The following is a 6,924-nucleotide window of genomic DNA, read 5'->3' on the forward strand; positions in this document are numbered from 1 at the left end:
CAAAGGGCCAGGAACACTGGTTTCTCTGAGCTGACAGGTTGACTCTTCTGAGGGGGTGAGCTAACTTGATGTTGCTCAGGGCACCTAAAGAAAATACGAAATACTGGGCAGCACTTGATGACATTTCATTATGAAGAAAAACGTTCCTCAACCAGCCCCAAACAGAAAATCAGTATTTAAAAAAATATCAATTGGAGATAATGACTTTGTTCACTAAAATATTGAAAGGCAGAAAACAATACAGCACAATTTACAGGCTTCTGACTAAAAATAATAAGGCAGAATTCTTTACTATTCATCATGTATGTAGAAAATCCCAAGATTGTTCCTGAAATATAAAGTCCCAGGTTGTTCTCTGCTGCTTGTGCACTCCCTCTGGGTCAGGGTGGTACATTCTCAGTGAAATCCTACAACCAAAGGCACTGAGTGGCTAGCTGAAGACAGGAAAGGCCTCAGACAAAATTGAGCTTAAAGCCCTGGAACATAAGAGAATTTCAGGTTATACAGAGAGGAATATTTTTATTTTCATAGCAATGTATTTTTTATGAATTCAAATAATCTTTCAAATCATTATTTCATCATCCTAAACAAAAGAGCAAGTTAATTCCCAGCAGGTTGTAAAGAACAATATTCCATCATGACATGTGTCTGTGGCAGACTAAAGTGCAAGCATCACTAGCATAAGATAATGTTAAATTACAAACCAGCAAAAATTAGAGTATTATTATTATTTTTTTAAACAACAAACTGACCCTTTTAATAAAAGGTACCAATATCCAAATGCTCTAATAAATACATATGTAATAAAAGTGGAAAAAGTAAAAGTAACTATAGTGAGATGAGGTTCTTCCAAAAAACTCTGTCTTGTCAAGCATTCTAGGAGTCTGAGCCAGAAAAACAGCTGCCATCTTGCTCGTTGCTCCTCCGGCCCACTAACACTTCTGTCTACCCACCTCACACCCTGCTAGCTCCAGCACTGCCTCCAGTGAGGGCTCCATTTTAGCCCTGAAACTTGCCAATGCCTCAGTAAACAGAACAAATACATTAAAAAATCAAGCTGATGGGGTGGCTGGTGGTTGTAAAGGTGCAGTGTTTCCACTGCTCTGACATGGAAGGATGGTGGTGCTGACTGGCTAAGGACAGATGTGCTAGAGGCAGTCAGTGTGGTGTCTCAGCCCCAGGACCACAGATTGCAAGACATCAGCAGGATTGGAAAGGCAGCTTGAAAAGTTTAGCAGTTCCAGGTACAGAATAAATACAACTCACAGGACCTTACAGGAGAAAAGTGTCACTAAAAATTAACAGCATCGAGATTTTTTCCAGAAACTTGATTTTGGTAAAAAGACAAGAAGAGTGAATTTTTACTGTCCACAGAAACTTTTCCTCTTGGCTTTGCCTGCCCTGAGCTCTGTAACTTCTTAGCCCCTGGAATTCTATGGGTAGGTCAGCACAGCCCAGTGCAGACTCCAGCCACCACACACAGCTTCTCTTCACCCTGCTCTATGTGGAGGATGATTTTTATTATCAAGTTTACTCACTTTTAAACATTTTCCCTTGCACAAACTTAAAGCTATAATTGCAGCCCTAATAGGTGAACATCTACTCAATTCTTCTGTCCTTCTGTCAGATAAGCTAAAAAATATGTAGCAATGCTTCCAGGGACAAGTTAAAGGAATGGATTGAAAGGAGACCCTTGAAGTTTCATAAACACTCAAAATAGACTGTGATATTCCCTGGAAATGTCATTCTAATTTAGCCAGACATAAGAAGTAACATACCATTCACCCAAATCCTCAAATTAGCAACTGTTATTCATATAAATCTTATGACAATCTGATTGCAGTTCACTTTACCTCAAACCAAAATAAAACCAAGATAGTGCTGCGTGCAAAACAACAGGAGGAAGTTAATACAGCCAGACCACTGAGACTCAGAGTTATAACATTAGTGGGCTGCTGGGAAAGAAGGAGGTCTGTGGAGAAACTGGGTAATAGTGCTTTGAACAAAGCCCCCTACTTGAATTAGTCCCAAGGTTCTTTAAGTTACTCTCTTGACTGATAGAATAAAATATATCCAGATTCTGAATTTTTTGATATATCTGACATCAGGCCATAGAATTCTTCAATAGCTTGAGCATCTATTTTCTCTACAATGTTGTCATCAAACAAAAGTCAGAAACCATGACTTTTCACAATAGTAATATAATGCCCATGACTGGGGCCACTGCCACAGTGAACGACCACAGCAACCAGGTCATACATGTGGTCCAGGTTCACGGCATCACTGGAGGTGTTGAAGAGCCGGAGCTCCAGAGGGGAGACCACTCGGTAAGACATCTTGGTGTACCTGTGGAGCTGCTCCATGTACTTGAACCACTTTAGGTGCAGGGCCGAAATCATGGGGAGCTTTTTTACCCTCATCCTTTTCTGGGCCTCCTGCTTGCTGCAGCATGTTTCACAGTAATATTTTTGTTCACTACACAGTGTTTCTGTGTTGCTGAAGTCTCTAAGACAGTGTGTAATGGAAGTGTTCTTCTCCACATCAACAGAAAGTTCAAGAAAATCTTCATTTTTGCTACTAACAGTTTCACAGTTCAAGCATCAGGTTTCATTGGTGAGCATTCCCTGAAAAATCTCATGGACCCAGGTGAGTTCTGGTTTATTATTCTCTGCAGGTTCATTCATGTTGCCATTTTAAAATTTTCCATTCTGCTTTTTCTGTTTCTTCTCTTCCTGCATGATGTCCACAATAGTGTTTAGCAAATAATTAAAAAATTCGTGAGTACCCTGCTGCATGTAGTTACCAAAGAGATCATTCTCTTTTTGCAGTCTTGAAATGAACTTCTTTGGTGGAATGACTCCAACCTTCTTCTTCTGTGTGGCAATGCTGTGGAAAAGGTCTGTGAGGCATGTCAAGTTTTCTTTCTTTTTTTGCTGGGCCTTGTATGCCAACACGTTCTCACGGAACAGCGTGCAGAAGTACAATGCCTGAAGCACAGAGTTACAGTAGCATGTGTTCCCAAAATCAACCAATCCGAAGTAGTGTTCTTTGATTGGCAATTGCTCTGGACCAATGTCTTTTTCCAGAGCAGAGGCATTGGTGCCCATATTACAGATGGAGGCGATGTTTTGGACAGTCATTAGTCTAAAGGTTGCAGCCATCCCGCACTGCCATCTTTATGAGGTGAAAACAGGACTGTCCATGGTGGAGCTCTCCAGTGAGGCCGGGCGGGCAGCGGCGAGGCGGCCTGGGGCCTGGCTTTCCTAGAGTATTATTAAATGACTGTTTTTAATGATTTTGTGTATCTCCATACTAGTGTTAAAAAAAAGCACTCAAATGTTGATTAGGGTCTTGGCTGCAGATAACATAATCTATGTCAGAAGATTAAAACACAAGGGGCTTATTAGGGATAGGCTGCTAGAATTCTCCTGAACATTGAAGAATCAGAGCTGAGCATAGGCTGAGCCCATGGGTGTTACACTCTGCATCATGAATCAAACTGGCTCCACATTAGCTGCTGTCCAACTAGGACTAGGAACTTTGGCCCAGAGTGATGACCTCCCCATATACATCAACAGCATTTATGTTAAAGGGTGCAGGGAGGTTCAGAGATTAGGGAAAGACAGTGCTCTGGAAGAAGAGTGTAGAATAAAGATAATCAATGACAGCACTATGCTGAATTGTTAGTGTATGTGGTTGTAGGAGAGATCTCCCCATAAGGCAATAAAGGAATAAATGTCTTCAGGGGAGAACTAAGTTTTGTTTAGAGCAGAAGAGTAAATGGAATTTTCAGAGAAAAAATTAGCTATGCAGTAGGGTTTGCTAGTGAGAGTTTGTAATCCACAGGGCAGAGCTATAGGGCTTGAGTGATGAGGATGCATTGAGAGACTGGGTAAGAGTAAGTGGAAGAAAGAACTCTAGGAGGTTCCACATAAGGGGTGCCTTAGGATTTTTGTTGTGACAAGCTAGAGAGAGTCATATGGGCATGATGAAATTATTCCTAATGGTCTGTTAGGAGCAAGAGAAAAATCTGCTCCAATTAGTTTTTCTTTTCTGAGTTGGTCTCTTAGGCTCTGCAATAGTGGAGAGGCATAATTGAATTGTATGTCCTTTCAAATTAAATAGCATCCTTTGTAAGTTACTTGGAAACTTTTGACAGATAAATATCCATTCCCTGAGTCTTAGGCAATCATTTAGAATAAAAGAAAATTCAGAAACATTGATATGATAGATACAAAATCTTAGCTACCTATTTCCAGGTGATAATGTAATTTTCATCTTGGTTCTTTTTCACATGTTTCTTTTTCCTAATTCTGATTTTATGATGTCCTTGATTTAAACCAGTTTGCCTCAGTTTTCCTTGTCCTAACACAAGAAATTTCTCATTTATACCTTAACACCAGTAAGAATGACTGCCTAGCCCCCAGTAGGAGGTTTTTCTGTTTCTCCTCCTGGGATGCAAGGTTTTTACTTGTACAAGAGGAGTCTGATGTAGCAGTCAGTGTTTTTAATCTGTCTCCCAGCAGCATCCCATTTCTTATGCTTAGTCTATCAAGAGGTGCTTTCTGTGGTGTCCTGCCCTGTACTCAGTCTTTCCTATGAGCCTGATAGAGGTTCAGCAAAAATAGCTTGCAAGGGATGAAATGCTTTCTTTGTGTCTGAGATCACAGTCATTTCTACTGGTACAGTAGCACACAGCTGATGTTTTAAAAACACATAAAGTTTTTTAGCTGACTTTTTCTTTTGTAAGCTCTATTTTATTTTTTATTGGCAAATAAAAATTTCATATATTTATGTGGTAGACATATTTCAATATATGAATACATTGTGCATTGTGTAATAATCAGAGTAATTAGCATATTCATCATCTCAAACATTTATCATTTCTTTGAGGTGAGAACATTTAAAACCTCTTTTTTAAAAAAGCCTTTTGAAGTACCATAGAACCTGTTTTGTCACCTTACTGAGCAATCAAATAGCACAGGTACCTATTCCTCCTATCTAACCATAACTCTGTAATCCCATTGGCCAACACCTCCTCATTCCTCACCACTTCCCTCTCCTTACCTCTGAAAACCTATGTTCTATTTTCTACTTTTATGGGTTCAACCTTTAGACATTCCACATATAAGTGAGATAACACTATCTCCTTTCCTGGCTTATTTCAATTAGCACAATGTCATCTAAGTTTATTCTGTTTTCACAAATGACAGAATAATTTTACTTTTTAATGACTGGATAAGTATCATCTCTCTCTCTCTCTCAATACTCCTCATTTAATGACCTACCTGTTTAATGACTATTGGACTTAATACCTGCAGCTTGGATTTAAGACCTTTTGGGGTTTTTTGTACAGATCTGTACATCTTGTTTATAGAGGCTTAATGTCTTTTCTTTGTATAGTAAACCTTGTTTATACAGTATTGCAAATTTGCTTATTGTACTGTACAGTACAGCACTGTAGTTTTATGTTGTTGTACATTACAGTACTTCATGTAAGAGTTATAGAAATAAAAGCAAAATCATCAAGTTGGAATTATCTTTGATTGCCTCTTTGTTCTGAATATTATAATGTACATACTATATACTATTTCTTATTTAGTGACCAATTCTCTTAACAATCTAGATACAGGAACTGAACTCTTTTGTTAAACAAGAAATGTCTGTATATAACACTTTGGCTGGTTCTGTCTATTGGCTATTATGCACAATGCTTCTGTGAACATGGGAGTACAGATGTTTCTTTGGAACACCGATTTCACTTCCTATGATTAGACATTCAATAGTGGAATTGCTGCATTATATTGCAATTCTATTTTTAGATTTGAGAAATCATTTTGTGGTTTTCCAAAACAGCTATAATAATTTACAATACTATCAACAGCATATAAAGGTTTCTATTTCTCCACATCATCTTAAAACATTGTTATCTTTCTTCATTCTATTTATGCCAATCTAACAGGTTGAAAGTAACATCTCATTGTGGCTTTAATTTGTATTTCTCTACTGATTACAGATACTGAGTGTTTTTCATATACCCATGTCCTTGCATATGTCTTCTTTTGAAAAATGCCTACTCAAGTTTTTGTCCTTGTTATAATAGGGTTGTTAACTTGTTATTGAGAAGTTTGAGTTTATGGTATGTTTTGAATGATGTATATTTGAAAATATTTTTTCCCAATCACTTCATCCAATTGTTTCCTTTGCTGTGCTAAAACATTTTAGTTTAATGCCATGCTATTTAGACTTACATTTAAGATCAATTCATTTGTCTATAATTGTAAAAACATTAACAAATATTAGCAAATAGCAATATATAATATATATTTAATAAATTTAATATATTTATATGAATGTCATTTATAATTATATAAAATATATAGAATGCAGCACTATATAAAAAGGATTATATACCTTAAGCAAGTGGGATTTATCCAGAAATTTAAGGTTGGTTTAATATTATAAAATCAGTGAATGTATAACATATTCATAGAATAAAGAAAAAGCTGAGAACATTTCAATAGATATAGAACAAGCATTTGACAAGCTCTTTCACTTTTTTATAATCAAACAACAAACACTCAACAAATGAGGAATGAGAGGGAATTTCCCAGGCCAGGTAAAGGCAGTATCATGCTAATGGTGAGACACAGAGTGCTTTTCCCTTCAGAATAGGAAGAAAGCAGGGATATCTGGTCTCACCACTTTTAGTCAGTATTATATTAGAGAATCTAACTAAGCTAAGTAGGAAAAAGCAAACAACATTTATGCTGGAAAAGAAAGGATAAAATTACTTGTATTCAAAATTATATGATATTGCATATAGAGAATTATTAGACAGGAATAGCAGGGTTGCAGGATACAAGATCCACATGCAGAAATCAATTTTATTTTATACACTAAAAATAAACAAACTGAAAATAA

General features: G+C 37.1%; 1 pseudogene; it reads right to left on the reverse strand.

Annotated features, from left to right (window-relative positions):
• Positions 1-1,992: 1,992 nt before the first annotated feature.
• Positions 1,993-3,212, reverse strand: LOC101716878 (ubiquitin carboxyl-terminal hydrolase 46 pseudogene; annotated as a pseudogene).
• Positions 3,213-6,924: the final 3,712 nt, after the last annotated feature.

The sequence above is a fragment of the Heterocephalus glaber genome, unplaced genomic scaffold (genome assembly GCF_053883595.1).
Source record: "Heterocephalus glaber isolate CG9 unplaced genomic scaffold, H.glaber_assembly_v1.0 deba00000347, whole genome shotgun sequence".
NCBI lineage: Eukaryota > Metazoa > Chordata > Mammalia > Rodentia > Bathyergidae > Heterocephalus > Heterocephalus glaber.